Source organism: Stegostoma tigrinum, chromosome 9 (genome assembly GCF_030684315.1).
Source record: "Stegostoma tigrinum isolate sSteTig4 chromosome 9, sSteTig4.hap1, whole genome shotgun sequence".
Classification (NCBI taxonomy): domain Eukaryota; kingdom Metazoa; phylum Chordata; class Chondrichthyes; order Orectolobiformes; family Stegostomatidae; genus Stegostoma; species Stegostoma tigrinum.
Window position 1 is genome coordinate 73,416,164 of NC_081362.1, and position 26,554 is coordinate 73,442,717.

Below are 26,554 nucleotides of genomic sequence, written 5' to 3' on the forward strand. Positions count from 1 at the left end.
CATGTCCTGGCCGTTGTTTTAACTGAGGTCAGAATTTAAGCTAATTTGACTAAAATTCCCAGCATACTTGATTAGTTCTTAACCATTTCCACTGTTGGACACCGGACCACGCTGCAGTATCATGTTATAAAGAACACCGTACAGCACAATTCTGGAGATTGATGCTGGGGCATATTGAGGGAACATCTAATCTGTCAAATCACTGGAATCTAGCGCAAGTTTGCCATCATTATTGCTGGTGTTGTGAGGTGGCTACTATTATTACCTTTTCTGTACCTTCATGGTAGGATTCCTCACCGAAGTAAGCAGTCAGATCTTTAGTTGGTATCCCATGTCTCCCAGGAGGCAACAGCTTAAGCTGTTCAGTGGGGTAGATAACCATTGGTAGATGGGATTGCTTAAGGAGGAAGGATTCTTGGGGTTTCTAGCTCATATGTGCATGATATTCTTGCTGTAATCACAATAAAAATGTACACTAAGGAGTGGAGACCCTTCTGGTTAGATATGTGGCTGATATAATGGTACCTTTATCAGCACAGGCACGACTGACAATGTCTAATAATGAAGTGATACACACTGCTAGTGCAGTCCATTGTCTCCCAAGATGGATGGATGCCAGAGATATTTTCTGTTTTGACAATGACAACCCCTTGTGTTCTCACTGATCCAAAGTTGCAAGATGCTGAGATGTTATAGATAAAACATAAATTGTACAACAGGAAATAATCGTGGTTGTAGTATGGCATACTACATGAGAACTAAATATGAAAACTAACCACACACCTAGTCAGGCTTTTTCAATTCAGCTACAGCATCATCTAACATATGAAGTATTGCTTAAGAATTATGTTTCCATGAAAAGCAGGACAAATCCAATTGAGGAGCAGTCAATGAAAATGCTATAGAAATGCAGCTCTGTTTCACCAATGCTCAATTTGGGAACCATCAATGTCACTTCTCTCCAGAGCTCATTACAGCCTTGGTCCAAATATGAGACAGACAGTTCTGGAGATGAGAATGATTATCTTTGACATCAAAACAAAATGGACCAATTGCAGTATCAAAGTGCCCTAGAAAAATTCTATGATGTGATGTGAGAAAAATCTTTTTGACTCAGTAGCAATACTGTAGGCTCAAAAATCTTCAGCTGCTTCATCAATGATTTTCTCTTTTTCGTAAAATAAGTGTAAGTGTTTGCTGATGAAAGCGGTATTCAGCACCATTCCAGATTCTATAGACACTTAAGCAGTCAATGGTCACATGTTGCAAGACCTAGCCAACATTCAGGTTTGGATGAAAAATGGAAACTAACACTGATGCCATCAATGATTGAATACTCTCCACTTCTCTGGATGACTGCAGCTCCAATGACCCTCAAAGGAAGCTTGACATAATCTAGGACAAAGTAGCTCATTTGATTGGCATCCCATCCACCAACTTAAACATTCATTCTCTCCATCACAAGCAGCCAGCGCATGTAGCATTTACCATCTACAAGATGCAATGCAGCAACTCTCCAAAGCTCTTCCAACAGCATCTTTCAAATCTTTGGCTTTTATGACAAAGATGTAGAAGGGCAGTAAAAATGTGGAAATACATCCATTTTCAAGATCCCTCTGAATCAGTTACCATCCTGAATTGTAATTACGTTAACATTCCCTCATAATCACAATAAAAACCAAGAAATGTCATCCTAACTGGATTGCGGATATCACCACTGCACATGAGCCTTAATGGTATAATAAGACAATTCAACGCCACTACATTATGGACAATTAGAAATGGACAACAAATGCTTACATCCCATTAAAGTAGATTTTGAAAATGAAGGATTAAAGAGTAACTAAATTGCCTAGTGGCATTTATAGATTCTCAGATTCATACAGCACAGAAAAGGCCCATCAAGTCTGCACCAACATAACTACCATTAAAGGTGCAATAATCCCAATTTTCTGCACTTGTTCCATATGTTTGAATGTTATGATATTTGAAGTGTTCATCCAAATTTTTTTTAAGATTATAATGTTTCCAGCCTCCGCTACCTTTCCAGGCATTGCATTCCAGATTCCCAACACCCGCTGAGTGAAGAAGATTTTTTTTCCCAAAATCCTCTCTGAATCTCCTGTCCCTTACCCTAAAGCTATGCACTCTCCTGTTTGACCCCTCAACCAGGGGAAAAGCTGCTCTCTATTCACCCTGTCCATACCCCTCATAATCTTATACACCTCAAGCATGTCTCCCCTCAATTTTCTCTGCTCTAAAGAAAATAATCCAAGCCTATCCAGTCTCTCCTTAGGGCTCAATTTCTCCAAATCAGGCAATGTACCGGTGAACCATCTCTGCACCCCATCTGGTGCTGTCACATCCTTCCCATAGTGAGGTGACCAGAAGTGCACACAGAATTCCAAATGTGGCCTAACCAACGCTGTACAACTCTGACATTACCTCCTTTCTCTTATACTTTCAGCCAAGACTGTTAAAAGCAAGTGTCCCATATGCCTTCTTAACTATCTGTGCATGACCAGGAACCGCTCACTTCTATGTTGTGACGTGAATAAACAGTTGAAAAATTAAACCTGGAAATTTCTGTCTGGACAATTTAAATGAGAGAAAGTCTTGTGGTGTACTGCAAACTCTGGGTTTGAGTTCCAGGTCAGGACTTGCTGGCCATGGAAGATAGGTTCACAATGTGGTTAAACAAGTTAACTAATAGCCTGTAAGTCCCTCAAATATGCCTGATGACAAGTGATAGGGTGAGAGCATCTCCGAGCCAGCCATCCGTCAAGAGCATGGACCAATCTGATGTAAGTCTATGTACTAAACTTCAAATAGGACAGGAGATAAGATGGACAACTTAAGTAACAAGCTATATGATGGTTTATTATAATCCAGTTATACCATTCATACACTGGGCCACCAAGCCACAATAAAACAATCATTTTACAGAACATGCATAGAAGATTCAATAGATTCACAAGCATACACCTGTGTAAAGTACTCACCCTCTTAAATTTATAATTTCATCTTTTGGTTTTAGTGAATGCTTGCCGTTGTTCTTCTCTGTTATTTTACAGGACAGCACACGAAATAGCCTGTAACATGGCAAGAAGTACACAAATATGTTCAGCTCCACTGGATTGTCTGTTGTGGGATGCTGTGGTACACAACTGCAATGCTTCATAAAAGAACAATAAAATGTGTGTAATTTGTGTGGCATAAGCATTACTGTAAAAACATGTAGGCTCTGTGACACTGAAAAAAGGAATCATTTTTATTGCTGCAAAGCAATGGGATTACCTTTTAATTATAACATAAAAAGTAGTGACGAATTGAAATCCCTTATTCAATCTATTCATTTCAGTTCTCCTCTAACTCCTTCTTGTTTGAATCAACATTCTTGAACTCCAAATACAGTCTGTCAGGAACACCTTTTAGAATTACTTCATTTTGTTTATATTACCGTTCTTCATTTGTCGTCATTAATGCATAACTTCACTCTTCTCTGCATTAAATTTTACCTGCTATATTTTCACTAGATTTTCAATGTTCCTATCATCTGTAAATTTTGAAATTATGTTCTCTGTACCCAAGTCCAACTGATCAAACAAATCAAAACAGCAGTAGTCCTATTAGAGGCTTTTTAGGGGACACGACAGTATGTTTCTCTCTATTCTGTAAAACAACTGGTCACCATTATTTTCTGTTCTCTATTTCTCAGGCAAGTTTACATTCATGATGTCACTGCTGCATTAATCACATGACCTTCGATTTTGCTGATTAGTCTATGTTGTGATAGTTTACTAATCACATTTTCTAAGTTCAACATATGAATATACTATACAACAACATAAAACAAAAGCAAAATGCTACTGATACTGGAAAGTTGAAATAAAAACAGAAATGATGGATATACTTAGCAGGTTAGACAGCATCTTTGGAGAGGGACACAGGGTTAAGCAGTTAAATTCTCCAAATACCATAGAGTTTGGATTACAGCTGAGAATTGGAGCCCAGGAAAACAAGGTGGAATGGTATCAGAACAATTCCCTGGTGTACTCCCACCTCCAGGGGAACATGCCAGGGAAAGTCAGCAGTATTCTCCAACAAGCAGACAGTGAATAATGCACATAGAAAACAATTAGGGCTATTTTCCAAATAAAATAAGACTTCCCCAAAGCCAGAACATACCCCAGTGCCATTTGGAGAGCCTGCCAGCTTGGTAGAGGTAAACTTCAGGTAATGGGATCCTAAATGTCCAAAGTCTTGCCCAAACAGAAGGTCCAATCTGTCATGGGTTCTTCAATCTAATATTTGCAAAAGGTGTTGGAGGAAGTGATCTTTGAAGGCAGCGGGATAGGTAGATTAGCTGGTTAAGAAGGCATGTGGGATAGTTGCCTTTATTAATCAAGGCATTGAATACAAGAGCAAGGAGGTTATGACAGAGCTACATATAACATTAGGCCATAATTGGAGTTCTGGTCACCATCTACAGGAAGGATGTGATTGAATTAGACAGGGTGAAGAAAAGATTTACCAGGATGTTATCCGAGCTAGATTGATTCAGCTATGAAGACAGACTAGATAGGCTGGATTGTTTTCCTTAGACCAGAGAAGACTGAGGGAAAGACTTGGTTGAGGTGTGCAAAGTTTTGACAGGTGTAGATAGGGTAGATAGGGAGAAATTTTTCCCAATAGCACCCACAGTCAATAACCAGGGACACAGTTTTAAAGTAAGAAGCAGGAAGTTTTGAGGGGATTAGCGGAAATCTTTTTCATGCAGAGGGTTGTGGGTACCTATACCTGCTTATAGGGTAGGTAAGGCAAGATCCCTCAAGATACTTAAGGAGCATTTAGCTGAACAGTTGAAACATTACAGCATACAAGGCCAAGGGCCAACTGCCAGAAAATGGAATTAGAGTTGACGGATGTTTAATGACTGGCGTGGACCCAGTGCGACAAAGGGCGTCATTCCATGCTGGAAAACCCAAAGTGTCTAAGAAAGATGTGATGTTAAGCAATGCTGGATCACTGCAAGAGGCCAAGAACAGAGGGATTGCAGAGGTGACACAGTAGGGAATATAAAAGGCAACTATGCTAGTTCTGTAGTTGCCAGATGATAGATTCATTTGAAACACTGTCTAATGGCATAAATAAGAGAGTGCCTGGGGAGGAGGAAATGCGAGTACCTGGTTGGGTTGGGGAATGGAGAGAGTAATATAATTAAGTGATAGATGTAGATGCGGTGAGTGACTGAGAAGAAGGATGAATGAATGAGTGATGGGAAGGGGATGTGAGTGAGTGATTGGAGAGATTCAGGGGAGTATCTGGAGAGATGGCTGTGAATGTTTGAATGGGGTGAGATGGAGTATCTGGGGAGGGAGATGTGAGTGAGTGAGTGGTCATGATTACTATGGATAAGGTAATACAGATACCAAGTATCAAGAAGCTACTTGCTGTGTAAACAGTAAAATTCCCAATGAGGCTGCTGAAGAATAAAATCAGACTTTTAAACTGCCACTTGATTGCTGCTATCAATGAGAAAGAAATGTGTCTGGAAGTGAATATATTAAGCATTAAATTTCCTCATAGTTATCAAAATGTATTTTTTTGAGAAAGGATTGCTTATATTATTTTGTAAGGCCACCTATAATTAGTAATGTGCTGCAGGGATCAGTGCTGTGGTCAAAATTATTTACAATATATATTGGTGACATGGATGGAGGAAGTGAATGCACTATTGCCAAGTTTGCAGATGACACAAAAACAGGTGGAGGGGAAGTGGTAAGTATGAGACAAAGTCCATAGAGAGATACGGATATTTTAAGTATGTAGGCTAAATACTGGCAGATTGAATATAATATGAGAAAATGAACTTTGTCTGGAAGAATAAAAGGAGGTGGATATTATTTAGATGGAGAAAGACTGCAGAAATCTGTAGTACTAAGAGATTTGGGGCTCCTCATGAATGAACCACAAAAAGATGGTGTTTCGGTGGGCAGCAAAGAAGGAAAATGGAACATTGGCCTTTATTTCAAAGGGAATGGAAGGTAAAGGTAGGGAAATCTTGCTAAAACTGTACAAGGCATTGGTCAGACCACACCTAGAATACAGTGAATAGTTTTGGTCCCCTTATCTAAGGAAAGTCAAACTGACATTGGTGGCAATTCAGAGAAAGTTCACTAGGTTGTTCCTAGAGGAATTTTTTAATGAGCAGAAGTTGAGTGGATTGGTCCTGTGCTCACTACAGTTTAGAGGAACAAGGTGTAAACTATTGAAATGCATAAGATTCTTAAGGGTCTTGACAATGTAGATGCTGAGAGATTCTTTTCAACTGACGGAGAGGCTCAGGCTAGAAGGCATAATCTCAGAGAACTGTGTAACCCATTTAAGCAGAGATGAGGAGGAGTTCCTTCTTCAAAGGTTTGTGAATCTGCATAATTATTTACTGCAGAGAACTGTTGAGGCTGGATTATTCAGTGTTTCCAAGGCTGGCGCAGATACATTTCTAAGGGAATTGAAGATTATGGGGAAAAGACAGGTAAATTGTGTTGAGGATTAACTCATCAGCCATGATTTCATTGAATGGTGGAATACGCTCGATGGGCTAAATGGTTATGGCTGCTCCTTCATCTTGCAGGCTTATGGTAATTGCAATTGGCCAGTCACCTGGGTTAAATGCAATATTTTAATGTTATTTCTCAATGTGTTAGCAGTGAAACTTCCAAGCGACAAACACCTGGATAGATGACAGACATACCCTGACAGGTGACAAGCTCTCCGGCTTTCACTGTCTGCTGTTGGTGAATGTTGGAAGGATTTACAAGGTGATGCTCAACCTGTTTGGCTGTGTTATAAATGCACCTTCCTTGAGTGGGACCCAGGATCTTCCAAAGCTATACTCCAAGTGAATTGCCTCCAAATACATTACAGCCTTCCTTAAAAAAAGGAACCTTTGCACCTAATTAAGATATGGTCTCACCAATGCCTTGTATAACTGATGTACGGTATCTTTACTTTTATGTCCAATTTTTCTTGTAATAAAGGATCACATTCTATTAGCCTTTTTATTTATTATCTGTACCCGCATACTAACATTTTGTGATCTGTCACTAAACACCCAGATCCCTCTCTGTTAAGTAATTGTTCTCTGTTAAGTAATTTTTAGCTTCTTTATTCTTCTTGCCAAAGTGAAGAACTTCACATTTTCCTGCATTATATTCAATCTACTGGGTCATCCAATCTATGTATATCCACCTGCAAACTTCTTGTGTCCTCTTCAGAAAACATTTATTTATCTTTGTGCCATCTGAAAATTTGGTTACTAAGCCTTTGCACCTTTCATCTAATTCAAAGAACAAAGAACAAGAAAATTACAGCACAGGAACAGGCCCTTCGGCCCTCCAAGCCTGCGCCGATCGAGATCCTCTGTCTAACCTGTCATCTATTTTCTAAGGGTCTGTGTCCATTTGCTCCCTGCCCATCCATGTACCTGTCCAAATATATCTTAAAAGACGCTAACGTGTCTGCGTCTACCACCTCTGCTGGCAACGCGTTCCAGGCACCCACCACCCTCTGTGTAAAGAACTTTCCACACATATCTCCCTTAAACTTTCCTCCTCTCACTTTGAACTCATGACCCCGAGTAATTGAGTCCCCCACTCTGGGAAAAAGCTTCTTGCTATCCAGCGTGTCTATACCCCTCATGATTTTGCAGACCTCAATCAGGTCCCCCCTCTATCTCCGTCTTTCTAATGAAAATAATCCTAATCTACTCAACCTCTCTTCATAGCTAGCACCCTCCATACCAGGTAACATCCTGGTGAACCTCCTCTGCACCCTCTCCAAAGCATCCACATCTTTTTGGTAATGTGGTGACCAGAACTGTACACAGAACTGTGGCCGAACCAAAGTCCTATACAACTGCAACATGACTTGCCAACTCTTGTACTCAATACCCCATCCAATGAAGGAAAGCATGCCATATGCCTTCTTGACCACCCTATTGACCTGTGTTGTCACCTTCAGGGAACAATGGACCTGAACACCAAGATCTCTCTGTTCATCAATTTTCCCTAAGACTTTTCCATTTACTGTACAGTCTACCCTTGAATTTGATCTTCCAAAATGCAAAACCTCGCATCTGCCCAGATTGAACTCCATCTGCCATTTTTCTGCCCAACTCTCCAGTCTATCTATATTCTGCTGTAATTGCTGACAGTCCTCTTCACTATCTGCTACTCCACCAATCTTAATGTCACCTGCAAATTTGCTGATCAAACCACCTACACCTTCCTCCAAATCATTTACGTATATCACTAACAACAGTGGTCCCAGCACAGATCCCTGTGGAACACCACTGGTCACAGGTCTCCAACTGAGAAACTCCCTTCTACTACTACTCTCTGTCTCCTGTTGCCGAGCCAGTTTTTTATCCATCTAGCTAGCACACCCTGGACCCCATGTGACTTCACTTTCTCCATCAGCCTGCCATGGGGAACCTTATCAAATGCCTTACTGAAGTCCATGTATATGACATCTACAGCCTTTCCCTCATCAATCAACTTTGTCACGTCCTCAAAGAATTCTATTAAGTTGGTTCGACATGACCTTCCCTGCACAAAACCATGTTGACTATCACTGATGAGCCCATTTTCTTCCAAATGGGAATAGATCCTATCCCTCAGTATCTTCTCCAGTAGCTTCCCTACCACTGACGTCAGGCTCACCGGTCGATAATTATCTGGATTAATCTTGCTACCCTTCTTAAACAAGGGGACAACATTAGCAAGCGTCCAGTCCTCCGGGACCTCACCTGTGTCTAAGGATGCTGCAAAGATATCTGGTTAGGCCCCGGCTATTTCCTCTCTCGCTTCCCTCAGTAACCTGAGACAGATCCCATCCGGACCTGGGGACTTGAGCACCTTGATGCCTTTTAGGATACCCAACACCGATATCCTGGGGGGGACATTTGCTAAGGCTATTTGGGTGGGTTTAAACTAATTCAGCAGGGGGATGGGCACCAAAATTGTAGTTCGACTATAGAAAAGGTTGAGAGTAGGGTGGTCGAAATAAAGTTTCAGGGAAGCAAGAAGTTGGTTTGAAGTGTGTCTACTTCAATGCCAGGAGCGTCCGGAATAAGGTGGGTGAACTTACAGCATGGGTTAGTACCTGGGACTTCGATTTTGTGGCCATTTTGGAGACATGGATAGAGCAGGGACAGGAACGGTTGTTGCAGGTCCCGGGATTTAGATGTTTCAGTAAAAACAGAGAAGATGGTAAAAGGGGCAGAGGTGTGGCATTGTTGGTCAAGGACAGTATTACAGTTGCAGAAAGGATGTTTGGGGACTCGTCAACTGAGGTAGTTTGGGCTGAGATTAGAAACAGGAAAGCAGAGGTCACCCTGTTGGGAGTTTTCTATAGGCCTCTGAATAGTTCCAGAGATGTAGAGGAAAGGATAGCAAAGATGATTCTCGATAGGAGTGAGAGAGACAGGGTAGTTGTCATGGGGGACTTCAACTTTCCAAACATTGACTGGGAACACTATAGTTCGAGTACTATAGATGGGTCAGTTTTTGTCCAGTGTGTGCAGGAGGGCTTCCTGACACAGTATGTAGATAGGCCAACAAGGGGTGAAGCCACATTAGATTTGGTACTGGGTAATGAGCCTGGCCAGGTGTTAGATTTGGAAGTAGGTGAGCACTTTGGTGATAGCGATCACAATTCTGTTATGTTTACTTTCGTGATGGAAAGGGATAGGTGTATGCCACTGGGCAAGAGTTATAGCTGGGGGAAAGGCAATTACGATGAGATTAGGCAAGATTTAGGGAGCATAGGATGGGGAAGGAAACTGCAGGGGATGGGCACAGTAGAAATGTGGAGCTTATTCAAGGAAAAGCTCCTGTGTGTCCTAGATAAGTATGTACCTGTCAGGCAGGGAGGAAGCTGTAGAGTGCGGGAGCCGTGATTTACGAAGGAGGTGGAATCTCTGGTCAAGAGGAAGACGAAGGCTCATGTTAGGATGAGATGTGAAGGCTCAGTTAGGGCACTTGAGGGCTACGAGGTAGCCAGGAAAGACCTAAACAGAGAGCTCAGAAGAGCCAGGAGGAGACATGAGAAGTTGTTGGCGGATAGGATCAGGGTAAACCCTAAGGCTTTCTATCGGTATTTAAGGAATAAAAGAATGACGAAAGTAAGATTAGGGCCAATCAAGGATAGTAGTGGTAAGTTGTGTGTGGAGTCAGGTGAGATAGGGGAAGCGCTAAATGAATATTTTTCAACAGTATTCGCTCTAGAAAACGACAATGTTGTCAAGGAGAATACTGAGATACAGGCTACTAGACTAGGTGGGATTGAGGTTCACACGGAAGAGGTATTAGAAATCCTTCAGAAGGTGAAGATGGACAAGTCCCCTGGGCCAGATGGGATTTATCCTCGGATCCTCTGGGAAGCCAGGGAGGAGATTGCTGAGCCTTTGGCATTGATCTTTAACTCGTCATTGTCTACAGGAATAGTGCCAGATGACTGGAGGATAGCAAATGTGGTTCCCCTGTTCAAGAAGGGGAGTAGAGACAACCCTGGCAATTATAGACCAGTGAGCCTTACCTCAGTTGTTGGTAAAGTGTTGGAAAAGGTTATAAGGGATAGAATTTATAATCATCTAGAAAAGAATAAATTGATTAGGGATAGTCAGCGCGGTTTTGTGAAGGGAAGGTCATGCCTCACAAACCTTATTGAGTTCTTTGAGAAGGTGACCAAACTGGTAGATGAGAGTAAACCGGTTGATGTGGTGTATATGGATTTCAGCAAGGCGTTTGATAAGGTTCCCCACAATAGGCTATTGCACAAAATGCGGAGGAATGGAATTGTGGGAGATATAGCAGTCTGGATCGGAAATTGGCTTGCTGAAAGAAGACAGAGTGTGGTAGTTGATGGGAAATGTTCATCCTGGAGAGCAGTTACTAGTGGTGTACCGCAAGGGTCGGTGTTGGGTCCACTGCTGTTTGTCATTTTTATAAATGACCTGGATGAGGGCGTAGAAGGATGGGTTAGTAAATTTGCAGACGACACTAAGGTCGGTGGAGTTGTGGATAGTGACGAAGGATGCTGTAGGTTGCAGAGAGACATAGATAAGCTGCAGAGCTGGGCTGAGAGGTGGCAAATGGAGTTTAATGCAGACAAGTGTGAGGTGATGCACTTTGGTAGGAGTAACTAGAAGGCAAAGTACAGGGCAAATGGTAAGATTCTTAGTAGTGTAGATGAGCAGAGAGATCTCGGTGTCCATGTACACAGATCCTTGAAAATTGCCACCCAGGTTGACAGGGCTGTTAAGAAGGCATACAGTGTTTTAGCTTTTATTAATAGAGGGATCGAGTTCCGGAACCAAGAGGTTATGGTGAAGCTGTACAAAACTCTGGTGCGGCCGCACTTGGAGTATTGTATATAGTTCTGGTCACCGCATTATAAGAAGGATGTGGAAGATTTGGAAAGGGTGCAGAGGAGATTCACTAGGATGTTGCCTGGTGTGGAGGGAAGGTCTTACGAGGAAAGGCTGAGGGACTTGAGGCTGTTTTCATTAGAGAGAAAAAGGTTGAGAGGTGACTTAATTGAAACATATAAAATAATCAGAGGGTTAGATAGGGTGGATAGGGAGAGCCTTTTTCCTAGGATGGTGACGGCGAGCACGAGGGGGCATAGCTTTAAATTGAGGGCTGAAAGATATAGGACAGATGTCAGAGGTAGTTTCTTTACTCAGAGAGTAGTAAGGGAATGGAACGCTTTGCCTGCAACGGCAGTAGATTCGCCAACTTTAGGTACATTTAAGTCGTCATTGGACAAGCATATGGACATACGTGGAATAGTGTAGGTTAGATGGGCTTGAGATCGGTATGACAGGTCGGCATAACATCGAGGGCCGAAGGGCCTGTACTGTGCTGTAATGTTCTATGTTCTATCTTCTACTTCCTCCTTCTTATGTCAACTTGACCCAGAGTAAGCAAACATCTATCCCTAACCTCAACATCTGTCATGTCCCTCTCCTTGGTGAATACTGATGCAAAGTACTCGTTAAGAATGTCACTCATTTTCTCTGACTCAGCAGATAACTTTCCTTCTTTGTCCTTAAGTGGGCCAATCCTTTCTCTAGTTACCCTCTTGATCTTTATATATGAATAAAAGGTTTTGGGATTTTCCTTAACCATATCTGCCAGCAACATCTCATGTCCGCTCTTAGCCCTCTTAATGCCTTGTTTCAGATTCGCTCTACATTCCCGATATTCTTGCAAAGCTTTGTCTGTCTTCAGTCGCCTAGACGTCATGTATGCTTCCCTTTTCCTCTTGGCTAGTCTCACAATTTTACCTGTCATCCATGGTTCCTTAATCTTGCCATTTCTATTCCTCATTTTCACAGGAACGTGTCTCTCCTGCACGCTAATCAACCTCTCCTTAAAAGCCTCCCACATATCAAATGTGGATTTACCTTCAAACAGTTTCTCCCAATCTACATTCCAATCTAATTCATAGAATCATAGAATCCCTTCAGTGTGAAGCAGGCCATTTGGCCCATTGAGTTCACACTGACCCTCTGAGGAGCATCCCAACCAGACCCAGCCCTTAGACTATCCCTACATTTCCTAACCTAGACACGATGGGCAATTTAGAGCAGCCAATCCACCCAACCTCCATATCTTTGGATTGTGGGAGGATAGTAGAGCACCTGGAGAAAACTCACGCAGATACAGGGAGAATGTGCAAATTCCACGCAGACAGTCGGTCAAGTTGGGAATCAAACCCGGGTTCCTGGACTGTGAGGCAGCAGTGCTAACCACTGAGTCACCGTCTTAAATTGTGAAAAACTAGTGCCCAGGCACAGATCCCTGTGGGACTTCACCAGTCACATCTTGTTAACCAAAAGATTCATTTATGCCTATGTTGTTTTCTGTCAGCTACTCATGTTGCTAATACTACAGTGCTGCTTCTCAAGGCAGTATTGCAATATAAAACATTGGAATACATCCTCTTTCAAAAAAAGGTTTAAAAACATGTTCAACATCTAAACCAATTTGTCCTAAACAATCTGCCAACATGAACAGCAAACTAATTCCAGGACAAAGTAAATGGATGAAAATACAAGTGATAATGAAAGCCTATTATAATACTCCATAGTACTGCTCTCACTGGATGACAACAATTATTCTGGTTTGAAGTGGTCACAATTGCATTTAGAGTGCCATCTAGTGATTCATCCTTGTAGAAGCCAGGAAGTAAGCACCTTTCAGAATAGAATAGTTTAAAGCACTTTACAGCCAAGTAATTACTTTCCAAATGTGGCGAAATAGGCAAATGTGGCAGCCAGTTTATGTAAAGCAAATCCCCTCATGACAATAAGGTAAGTGATCACAAAATTTTTTTTAAATTATTATGGATCTGAAATAAAAACAAAAATTGTTGGAGTTAACTCGTCAGGTCTGGCAGCACCTGTGGAGAGAGAAACAAAGTTAACATTTGAGTCCAATATAACTGGGCTTCAAATAAATAACCATATTATTTGTTTTGTAGTGTTAATTCAGAGTTAAATGTTGGCTGGAATTCTGGAAATCATCCCTATTCTTCTTGGTGTCATGGAATATTTTTTAACCATCTAAGAGGCGATGGAGAGAGAGAGATAATGGGAGTCCCATTTATCTGAAAGGTTGCATCTCTGGAAGTCTGTTAATAGTACATTTCGAGATTATGCACACACACTGGATTAGAATGGGGCTCCAATGCATAACCCTATGATACAGAAATGAGCATTTTAACAATCAGCAGAGGCTGACACATTATCAACACAGAATGATCAAGCCAACACAAGACAAGGGCATAAAACTCTTCTTAAGCTATCCTCAGGATCAAGGATGACCTGTTTCCACTTTGGTTTGATGGGTTCTGAGATGGATGGTAACTCCAAAGCACAATCTGCAGACTCCGCTAAATTTTGTGTGTGTGTAGAGAAAATGGGTTTAAGAGTCAGGTAAACTAGTTGATTGAAGGCTCGTGTAGAGTCTCTGCCACCTCAACTTTACCTCAGCCTACTCGCAAAAAAATACACACTGTGTTCAGAGCCTTCCCAAATGTACCTTTTCTACTTTGGTCAGTCAACTCCTAGGTTCTATGCACAGCAATCAGCGTAAGCATGGGGCTCTTAAGAGTCAGTCCAGGTGTTTGCCATATTGAGTGATCCTGTGAGGACATATCAAAAATGTTTCCATTGTTCTCTTGGGAGTCTCCTGCTGCCATCACGTTGAGAGTAGATCTTATCACAGGACATGGATTTCAAGCAGACAAACAAGATGTCCCTCCTGGTGGTATTAGTTTTGAATGATTAAGTGCTTTGATGATAGGCATTTTGGCTTGAGACAGGATTCTGCTAATGGACTGTCTAGTGCCTTTCTGTGCTTTGCGGTGCCTTCTGTAGTTTGTCCAAGACACTGAAGGAGTGAGTGAGGATTACAGCTGTCTGTTAGATTGTGATTTTAGTCTCATTCTTGCAATCCTGATCCTCAAATACTTTTTGCCTCAGTTCATCAAAGACTAAACAAAAAAAGATATTGCTGGAACACACTGGAGTAGGGTGACTGAATCTTAAAAGTTAACTCTGCTTTCTCTCCACAAATGGTGCTAGATTTGCTAGTTTTCTAGGGATTTTCATTTTTGCTTCTGATTTCCAGCATCCACAGTTCTTTTGGGCTTTCTTGACCAAAGACTAAGTTGATAATAATAAATTTTGTCATCAATGTCTGTCTTTGTTGAAAGGAAGTTCCTAAAGTATGCCAATGGTTCACGTTTTCCAGGATTTTGCCATTGATCTTAATTCAATTTTGGGAGATGTTATGTTCTGGGAGCTGGCTGGAAAAGGTTTTAGTTTTACCAATTTTCACTGAAAGGCTTAAAGTAGAAGCCAACAATGACTTAGAGTTCAGTTTCTCAGCCAGCCACTGGCACACTCACAGACAGACACACACAAATCTTCACCATACTGAAGCTCGATGAGTGATATTGGATGATTTTAGTTTTGAATTGAAAGAAGTGTAAGTTGAACAATTTCCCATTTGTTTAGTCGATTATGTCCACGACTGTGACTAATACGCTGGAGGTAAGGTACATGTTGCAGAGAGGAACACAGAGAAGATGGCTGCAACATCGAGGGCCGAAGGGCCTGTACTATGCTGTAATGTTCTATGCTCTATGTTCCATGAATGACACAATCTTGTTTCTCCCCAATCTTAATTCAGACTGGTTCAATGGGTCCAATGCTGGCTGGTTCAATCCACAGCCAGCAAACCCAGAGAAGACAGCCATACTGAACCCTGCCGCATCTTCACCATCCCCCCAGACCTCCCACTGACCGAGGACGAACGGTCAGTCCTTAGTGAGGGGCTCACCTTTGTCTCCCTACAACCACACATCAACGAATACCAGTCACGATTGGACATAGAGCAGATTTTCCGCCGTCTTCGCCTCCATGCCTACTTCTTCAACCGGGAGCCTAACCCTCCCTCCACTGACCCCTTCACCCGCTTCCAACACAAGTCCTCCTCCTGGACACCACCCCCAGGCCTCCCACCCTCCCTCGACCTCTTCATCTCCAACTGCCGTCGAGACATTAACCGCCTCAACCTCTCCACCCCTCTCACCCACTCCAACCTCTCCCCCACAGAACGGGCAGCCCTCCTCTCCAACCCCAACCTCACCATCAAACCCGCAGACAAGGGTGGCGCAGTGATAGTATGGCGCACTGACCTCTACATCGCCGAGGCCAGACGCCAACTCTCCGACACCACCTCCTACCGTCCCCTCAATCATGACCCCACACCCGAGCACCAAACCATCATCTCCAACACCATTCATGACCTCATCACCTCAGGGGACCTCCCACCCACAGCCTCCAACCTCATTGTGCCCCAACCCCGCACGGCCCGTTTCTATCTCCTTCCCAAAATCCACAAACCTGCCTGCCCTGATCGACCAATCATCTCAGCCTGCTCCTGCCCCACCGAACTCATCTCCACCTATCTGGACTCCATCTTCTCTCCTTTGGTCCAGGAACTCCCTACCTACGTCCGTAACACCACCCACACCCTCCACCTCCTCCAGGACTTCCAACTCCCTGGCCCCCAACACCTCATCTTCACCATGGACGTCCAGTCCCTATACACCTGCATTCCGCATGCAGATGGCCTCAAGGCCCTCCGCTTCTTCCTGTCCCGCAGGCCCGACCAGTCCCCCTCCACCGACACCCTCATCCGCCTAGCCGAACGCGTCCTCACCCTCAATAACTTCTCTTTTGACTCCTCCCACTTCCTACAGACTAAGGGGTTGGCCATGGGCACCCGCATGGGCCCCAGCTATGCCTGCCTCTTTGTAGGTTACGTGGAACAGTCCCTCTTCCGCACCTACACAGGCCCCAAACCCCACCTCTTCCTCCGGTACATTGATGACTGTATCGGCGCCGCCTCTTGCTCCCCAGAGGAGCTTGAACAGTTCATCCACTTCACCAACACCTTCCACCCCAACCTTCAGTTCACCTGGGCCATCTCCAGCACATCCCTCACCTTCCTGGACCTCTCAGTCTCCATCTCAGGCAACCAGCTTGTTACTGATGTCCATTTCAAGCCCACCGACTCCCACAGCTACCTAGAGTACACCTCCTCCCACCCACCCTCCTGCAAAAATTCCATCCCCTATTCCCAATTCCTCCGCCTCCGCCGCATCTGTTCCCACGATAAGACATTCCACTCCCTCACATCCCAGATGTCCAAGTTCTTCCAGGACCGCAACTTTCCCCCCACAGTGATCGAGAACGCCCTCGACCACATCTCCCGTATTTCCCGCAACATGTCCCTCACACCCCACCACAACCGCCCAAAGAGGATCCCCCTCGTTCTCACACACCACCCCACCAACCTCCGGATACAACGCATCATCCTCCGACACTTCCGCCATCTACAATCCGACCCGACCACCCAAGACATTTTTCCATCCCCACCCCTGTCTGCTTTCCGGAGAGACCACTCTCTCCGTGACTCCCTTGTTCGCTCCACACTGCCCTCCAACCCCACCACACCCGGCACCTTCCCCTGCAACTGCAGGAAATGCTACACTTGCCCCCACACCTCCCCCCTCATCCCTATCCCAGGCTCCAAGATGACATTCCACATTAAGCAGAGGTTCACCTGCACATCTGCCAATGTGGTATACTGCATCCACTGTACCCGGTGTGGCTTCCTCTACATTGGGAAAACCAAACGGAGGCTTGGAGACCGCTTTGCAGAACACCTCCGCTCAGTTTGCAACAAACTACTGCACCTCCCAGTCGCAAACCATTTCCACTCCCCCTCCCATTCTTTAGATGACATGTCCATCATGGGCCTCCTGCAGTGCCACAATGATGCCACCCGAAGGTTGCAGGAACAGCAACTCATATTCCGCCTGGGAACCCTGCAGCCTAATGGTATCAATGTGGACTTCACCAGTTTCAAAATCTCCTCTTCCCCAACTGCATCCCTAAACCAGCCCAGTTCGTCCCCTCCCCCCACTACACCACACAACCAGCCCAGCTCTTCCCCTCCACCCACTGCATCCCAAAACCAGTCCAACCTGTCTCTGCCTCCCTAACCTATTCTTCCTCTCACCCATCCCTTCCTCCCACCCCAAGCCGCACTCCCATCTACCTACTAACCTCATCCCACCTCCTTGACCTGTCCGTCTTCCCTGGACTGACCTATCCCCTCCCTACCTCCCCACCTATACTCTCTCCACCTATCTTCTTTTCTCTCCATCTTCGGTCCGCCTCCCCCTCTCTCCCTATTTATTCCAGAACCCTCACCCCATCCCCCTCTCTGATGAAGGGTCTAGGCCCGAAACGTCAGCTTTTGTGCTCCTGAGATGCTGCTTGGCCTGCTGTGTTCATCCAGCCTCACATTTTGTTGTCTTGGTTCAATGGGTGGTTCCATTGATGGGACTGCCTGGGGTAACACAACAGCTCAGTGTTAGCACTGCTGTCTCACAGCGCCAGGGGACACAGGCTTGATTCCAACCTTGGGTGAGTGTCTGTGTGGAGTTTGTACATTCTCCCTGTTTCTGCCATGTGCTCCGGTTTCCTCCCACAGTCCAAACAAGTGCAGGTTAGGTGGACTGGCCATGCAAAATTACGCCATAATGTCGAGTGATGTGCAGGCTAGATTGGATTAGACATGGTAAATGTTGGGGTTATTGGGACGGGGTGGGAGGCTAGGTGTGGGTGGGATGCTCTTTGGAACGTCAGTGCAGATTCGATGGGCCGAGCAGTCTCTTTCTATACAGAGTTTCTATGTAGTCACCAGGGACAACTGAAGCTTCAATGATTTGTCATATTGTATAGGAGTAGCATACCACGGTGCGACTTCTGCAGCCATGACTTCCTTTAAGCCTTTAAAGTACTCCCTTTACTAAAAAAATTTATGCTTATGTAAGATGGCTATTATCTTATTCTTTATGCTGATGGAGTTCTGATGAAGAGTCACTGGGCTTGAAATGTTAAACTGTTTTCTTTACAGATGCTGCCAGGCCTGCTCAGCTTCTCCAGCAATTTTTGTTAGATTACTTTATTATATTGGCCTTGACTTTCACTTATTCCTGTTGCATCTCAATTAAATGCTTCTTCCAAAAAAATACACTTTTTAAATTCCGAACCAATCAATTCATCATTTTCCTGTGATGCCACTGTTTGATTAGATATCTCAATCAGCAGACCCCTGAAACTGTAGCTGTTAAACTAGGACATCCCTCCCTTTGCTCAATTGAAGTTGAAGAATATAGCTTTACGAACAATAAGCAATTAATAAAACAGGGTCTTGTCGTCTAGTTATAATTTCCCAACGTCTAAGACATGAAGGTGTGGGTTCTAGTCTAACCTGCTCCAGAGGTGTGTCACAACATATCTGAACAGGTTGATAAAAAATACTTGAACCAAAAAATATATGGATGAAATGGTAGTAAACTGAAAGAAAAGGCACACAATATTACAAACATTAGTAAAGGCCAGATGATTGGGACAATTTTTGAAACCAGTAAAAGATGACTAAAGACTAAATTCAATGTGGGAGAAATAGCAGTCTGAGAGCAAACAAACAAGAATTATAAAACAGACAGTAAAAGCTTTTATAAATATATAAAACAGAAAAGCGCATTAGAGGATGAGACTATGCAATTAATAATGAGAAACAAGGAAATGGCAGAGCTTTTGAACAGTCATTGATATCTATCTTATACTTAATGTGGAGGTGCAAGTGTTTTGCCTGGGATGGACATGGTCAGAAATCACACGACACCAGGTATGGACCAACAGGTTTATTCGAAAATACAAGCTTTCAGAGCCTCAGTCCTCCTTCAGGTGTTAGTGAGAGAGGAGTATCAGACACAGAATTTATAGGTAGAAGATCAAAGGTTCACGCCATTGATGAGGATGTACTTAACAAACCTAAAATGCTGTTAAATCTTTAATCAGTTAGAAGGTTTTAATTGATTAATAAGTATATGTGAATCCCCGAATATTTTTCAAATACGGTCCTGTGAGACACTGATAAAACCTTTAATTCTCTCAGGACTGTGACTTGGAAGGAATTCGGGGATTTATATGTATATAGAATCATAGAATCCCTACAGTGTGGAAACAGGCCCTTTGGCTCAACAAGTCCCATCCCACCCAGCAATTCATCATTCCCCTATAAACACACCTAATCTACACATCCCTGATCACTATGGATAATTTAGCATTGCTGATTCACCTGGCCTGCATATCTTTGGATTGTGGAAGGAAACTGGAGATCCCAAAAGAAAGCCATGCAGACACAGGGAGAATGTGCAAACTCCACACATACAGTGGCCTAAGGGTGGAATTAAACCCGGGTCCCTGGTGCTGTGAGGCAGCAGCACGAACCGCTGAGCCACTGTACTGCCCATATTAATCAATTAAAATCTTCTAACTGATTAAAGATTTAACAGCATCTTAGGTTTGTTTAGCATATCCTCATCAATGGTATTGCTTATTAATTGATTAATTGTTAATTTTAATTAATCGTCAATTGTTAAGTTTAGTTATAAATTCTGTGTCTGATACTACCTCTCTAACACCTGAAGAAGGATTGAGGCTCCAAAAGCTTGTGTTTTCAAATAAACCTGTTGGACTATCACCTGGTGTCATGTGATTTCTGACCTTATCTTCTACATAAGAAGACACAAAGAAGTATTCTAAGAATCGTAGAAAACCTAGAGACAAAATGGAGGCAGGAACCTGAAACAATCACAATCACTTGAATAAAACTACTACTGCAGCAAATCAGACCAAGGTTGAAAAATCCCCTGAACCTTATCCTCATCCTTTATCCTAGGGCCTTAGAAGAGTTTGCCATAGAGATAGGTGATGTATTCGTCTTAATGTTCTAAATTGCCCTAGATTCTGGACAGGTCTCAGAAAATTGGAAAACTGCAAGCGTATCAAGGAATTTTGAATCAAAAAGTCAAGATACTATAGACCAGTTAGCCTAACATTTTTAATTAGGAAAATGCTAGAATTATTAAGGAGGTAATGGCTGGCTGCGTCAAAATCATTTTGTGAAAAAGAAATTGTTTTTGACAAATTTATTACTTCTTTGAAGTTGTAGTGATTGTAATGAGGTCAGCCAGATGGACCTCATAGAATACAAGTTCTCTGGTTGGAGCTGTTAATCTGGTCTAATCATGGAGCCCTGGCTGATAGATAACAATGCAAGAGTCAGATATCCTGTTCACTCTGTGAGCTGGCTCTGGAAGAACTATATCAGTGTCAAGGACTCTCCACATGTAAATAAAGGGGGACTTGGTGATGTGACGCCGTCCTCTGTGTAGTTATTTTGGGGTGTACCAAGCAAAGTGAATAAAGGGAAATCAGTACATGTAGCCTATTTGGATTTCCGAAAGACATTTGAAAATGTTCCACCTAAAAGATTACTGCACTAGGTAAGAGGTTATGGTGTTTTGGATGGGATGTCTTCACCTAATAAAGGATTGACAAATAGAGAACAGAGATTTGGCATAATGAATCCTGTTTAGTTTGGCAAACTAACTGGGGGAATACCACAGGGCTTCAGTGCTCACAGTTCAACTACTTAGAGTCTACTTTAACGACTTGGACGAAAGGACCAACTGCAATGTAAAGAAATTTGCTGGTGATTTAAGATAGGTTGGAAAACAAGCTGTGAGGAGAATCCTTAGAATCAGAAAGGGATACAGATAAGTTAATCAAGAGTGCAAAATTTGACGGGTAGACATAATATGACAAAATGTGAGGTTATCCAGTTTGACTGGAAGAATACAAAAGCAGAATATTATTTAAGTAGATATGGACAGCAGAATGCTACAGGAGAGTGATCTAGATATCCCATAAAACCACAAAAGGTCAGCAAACAGGTACAATAAGTGGTCAGGAAGAAAAATGGAATGTTGGCCTTTATTGCAAAAGTGATAAAGTAGACAAGTATGGAAGCCTTGCGATAACTTTTCAGTGCATTGGTGAGACCACACCCCTGATTAGTTTGGAAACTTTTGATCTCCTTACTTAAGGAGGAAAATCTTGCATTAGAAGTAGTCCAGAGAAGGTTCACTGGCCAAAATAGCTGAATTATGAGGTTTCATAGATTGGCCCTGTACTCATTGGAATTTAGAAGAAAGAGAAATGGCCTTATTATAAAAATGCAAGATTCTGAGGGGGCTTGATAGGGTAGATGCTGAGAGAATGTTTCTCCTTGCAGGAAATTAGAACTAGGGGTCACAGTTCAAAACTAAGGGGTTTCTCTTACGAGGGAAATTGGCATGAATGTATTCTTTCACAGAACTGTAATTCTTTAGAATTCTCTTCCCTAGACAGCACTGGAGCCTGAGCTGTGGAATATGCATATCTTTCCAATCAACCTGTTCACAGATCTCATTACATACTTCTGTAGCCGATGGAACTTGAACTTCAGCAGGGATATGTGGGGATCAATCAGTTCAGGAACAGGGATGGGAGGTGTCAGGTTTGCTGAGGGGTGGGGGATGGTACTGAGTTGGGATCTGAGGTGTATGTTAGTAGTCTGGGGAAAGTTCATCTTCAGACTCTAGGCTGTTGTCCATCTGGTCCGGTTGATTTATCCATCTTCCCACCTTTCAGCTTTCTCAGCACCTACTCCTTCGCAATGGCCACTACAGTCACATCTGCCCCCTGACGTTCTTGCAGTTTTGTTATGCTGTTGGTGTCTTCCACTGTAAGACTGATGCAAAGTATCTATCCCATTCCTCTGTCATTTCTTTGTTCCCCATTACTTCTTCTCCAGGCTCATTTTCCAGCAGTCCAATGTCCGGTCTTGCCTCTCCCCTACCTTTTATATATCTAAAAACACTCTTGTAATCTTCTTTTCTTTTACTAACTAGTTTACCTCATAATTCAGCTTCTCACCCCATATGGCCTTTTTAGTTGTCCTCTGCTGTTTTTAAAGGTTTATTAATGCTTTGGTTCCCACCAAACTTCACCATATTATATGCTTTTTCTTTTGCTTTTGCGCTGTCCCTTACTTCCCTTGTCAGTCATGGTTGCCTCATCCTACCTTTGGTATGTTTCTTGTTCCATGGGATGAATTTCTGCGGTGCCTTTCAAATTACCCCCAGAAATTTCTGCCATGCTGTTCCACCATCTTCCTAGCAAGGCTAACATCCAGTCAAGTCTCACAACTCTTCCCTCGTGTCTCTGTAGTCACCTTTACGCAATTGTAATACTGTTATGTCTGATTCCAGTTTCTCCCTTGCAAGTTGCATTGTGAATTCTATCATACTGTGGCTGCTGTCCCCTCGGGATTCCTTCACTTTAAGCTCCCTAATTAAGTCTGCCTCATCACACATCACCAAATCCAGAAATGCCTGCTCCCTCGTGGGCTTTATCACAGGTTGTTCCAAAAAAAAATCTCAGACATGCTATGAATTATTTTTCTTGGGATTGCTCTTAACCTGATTTTCCCAGTCCACTGCATATTGAAATCACCTATGATTTTTGCAATAGTGCCTTTCTTCACGTGCCTTTTCTATCTTCTGATTTATTTTCAGTCCACATCCTGAATCCTGCTAAGAGGCCTGTTCACAACTCCCATCAGGGTCTTTATTTCCTTTGCAGTTGTCAGCCATGGTTGATTGTATTCTCAAGAACAAACCAGAAGGGTGTTGGTTCAGTCCCCACGACAGACCTTGAGCACATAATTGATGCTAATACTTTTGTGCACTCCTGAAATTGCTGTAATTCCATCCATTTGATTAAACATTAAGTCAAGATGTGATCTGATGTTCAATGAATATATAAAACAACACAGCAGTATTAGTAAATGGAATCAACAATGTTGTCCTGGCAACTGTCAATCTCAGGCTGAAGGAACAATACACACAGTCACAATAATCAAAGTTTAATAGTGTCTTTTGCCTACTGTTGCTAGACGTATGGGCTGATCTTACAAACTCCAACCAAATCGCTCCCTGTGCAATAAAGAGTGTTGCTTTTAATTTCTCATCCAAGCACCATAGAATATTAAATATTCAAACCCGCACACGAGAATTTTAGGACATGAACACCTTCCTCAACATCCTTTACCCACCCGCAAGCTCCAGCCCTGTCACGACATGGGCTGCTTTCAACTCAGCCAACCCATTTTCACCTACATATGGCTCCCACTTCTTTCTTCCTAACTTACCATTAGCCATTCCTGGACCCGAAATGTTAATTCTGCTTTCCCTCCACGGGTATTGCCAGCCCTGCTGAGTTTCACCCCCAATTTCTATTTCTGTTTCAGCTATTGTGACAACCTTCCTCTTTATTTGACACCAATAATAACAGAGGAACAACCTATTTACTGCAAGGGAGAAATCACATTACATCGAAGCCCAGACTATCCTCTCCTGTCCCTTGTCACCATGTTGCAAAATTACAATCAAATAATTAACATGGGCCTCTTATCCCAGAGCTAAGTACACTAACACTGCATCACAAAATCCCTTTATATATATATATATATATTATATATATATATGTAGATATATTTAATCAAACCACCTCAGCTATAGTATGACACACCTCTAGAGCAGATGAAACTTGAACACTGGCTCAGAGGTAGGGACACTACTATTGTACCACAAAAGATCCAATAAATATCTCACTGAAAATATAACAAGTTCAGACATGACGCACACCTAGAGTGATTGGACCTGAACCCCAGGCCTTCTAGCCCAGAGGCAGGGCATCCCACTGAACCTTGACCCCATTATAGAATTACTCAACACTGAAATAGACAGGCTTTTGATCGACAATGAAATCCAAAGTAATGGGGATGAGCTTCTGCTAGCGGGAAAGTGGAATTATCACCACAGTCATATCAGCCATGGTCTTAATGGGCAGGCTTTTGGGGTTAAATGTCTTCTCTTTCTGCTATTTCTTATGATCTTAAAAGCAGCCCCATTACAATTCTCCAGCAAAGTTGGAGAAACTGCAGTTGTTCTCCTTGAAGCAATTTGATGAACATGTTCATAATTATGACAGGTATGGGAGTAGTACTGACTAGACTGTGCTCATTAAGGTAGCATGGTCTTCATGGGTCAAATGGCCTTCTCCTTAGCTGTCGCTGTTTCAAAGCATTTCATCCGCAAACCCTCTCCCAATATTCTGTAATTCCAGCCTAATCACTTATTCATTTGACTGCTTTTTACTATTTACATTGCCTACACAATAGTGACTACACTTCATAAAGATTTCATCTCCTGTGAAGTGGAACACTTATGCAGTTATGATTAGCAGCATATAAATGCTCGCGCTTCTTTTAGTTTTTTTATGCCAAAGAGTCTGTTCTACCCCTCAGTCTGCTCACCAGTTTCCCTTGGAAGCTGGATACAATTCCATACTGCTTGGCTAATCTTACTCCTCCTTGAGCTCACAATCAGTCAACTTGCCGCTCTTGCAGTGAGCTCAGCAAGTCATGACTGAGCAACAATATACCCTCTCTTGGTCAACGTTCCTTTTTTGCCTCCATTTCAATTACCTCCCACTAAGAATTAATTATGATATTCCAGCCCTAGCAAAGAGGTTTACAAGTCCAACCCTGGCATTTTACTCTTTGCTCTTCTCCCAAAGAATCAGTCCCGATTCATGTTCGTCTACTTCCCACTCAGCAGGAAAATTATTTCTAGACTCCTGCTCCTTTGTCCACAGGCTGTTTATCCATCTCACTTACCAATAAAAATCCATTAACTTCTCCCCAGTTCCCTACCTATCCATATCCCTAAATCCAACCTTTTCACCATGTCTCTCTCCTATCCCCTTTTTGCCAACCTCTCTCACCTGCTTGCTCGAGTACTTCATTCACTTTGGTATGGATCCCTATGTGCATATTAATAGTATGAAGTCAAAATATTAAAATTTATATAAAGTGCTCATATAGACACACAGCAATCTCAATCATCATTTCAAGCAGTGACTTCAAATTGTGTTGGCAATTGTTACTCTTACTGTGTTTATCGGCACAATGTTGAATCTCCGACACCACCTTATCCATACTACCCGTCACCTGAAGGTTATTTTTGGCCTCGGTCACTTTTTAAATTAATAGATTGCGGCAATTGGAAGTTATTATAGGAATAAAAACATGAAAAAGACATTCTTACTAGCAACTGTTAACTTCAACAAATCTAATATTTTCCAATGCTGAATATAGATCATTGCCTTGAAATATTAACTGTTTCCCTGTATGCAGATGCTGCCAGACCTGTGTTTTCTGTTTTTATTTCTCATCACCAAATCGAATCCTGGTAAACAAAACAAAACGGGTGAAAAACAGCAGAGGTCTTTTGTCTCGAACTTCAATGTCGCTGACTGCCTATTTGTGAAGTACAGAAAATCCCACGACCGACAAAGAACAAATTACAAAAAAGATGTGTATTGAAGGATATTACAGCTAAATTAAGGAGGTGGCAATAAATTAAATCTGATGTGTTTGTATTTAAAGTATAACAAAACAGCAAATAATTTTAAACATGGAATACCTATCCCAATCAAAGAAAATCACTACTCAGCAACTCGTTTAAATTATTTTGTTTCCTTTCGCAGCTTAACCTCCGTGTCATATGAACGATCGAAAGAATTAAAAGTAGCAAACATAATTTAGCAGTGACTTATCACGAATAAGATGGTTTGCGATTTCCTGTTTGTTGCAATAAGTTATTGTACATAAGTTATTGTCAGAAATTTTTTTGAATTAAATTCGTTTCACAATTTAACTTACCTGGTATGAATTTTCAACATCTTTATGGTTTGGATTTCACACTTGCGGGAAAGTGGTGGGTTCTCCTTATAAACTTTTTGGTGATTTGTTTATTGTATTTTATTTGAAGTTACCTTGGATTCAGCTGCCGCTAGCTTGTTGCCATGACAATTTACATGGCCCCGGCCGCCGCAGCGTCTCACGTGGTCCCATTGCTAGGGCGACGACGCCAGGCG

The 26,554-nt window shown here is 42.6% G+C and overlaps 1 long non-coding RNA gene across 2 annotated transcripts in view; it reads right to left on the reverse strand.

Moving 5' to 3' along the window:
• The window catches only part of LOC125455224 (uncharacterized), a 74,274-nt gene extending 47,800 nt beyond the window's left edge, over nucleotides 1-26,474 (reverse strand). For both annotated transcript variants that reach the window (XR_007248180.2, XR_007248179.1), the window contains exons 1-2: nucleotides 26,340-26,474; nucleotides 3,003-3,092 (exon numbers count right to left, since the gene is read on the reverse strand). This is a non-coding gene — a long non-coding RNA (uncharacterized LOC125455224). The remainder of the gene's footprint in view (nucleotides 1-3,002; nucleotides 3,093-26,339) is intronic.
• Nucleotides 26,475-26,554: the final 80 nt, after the last annotated feature.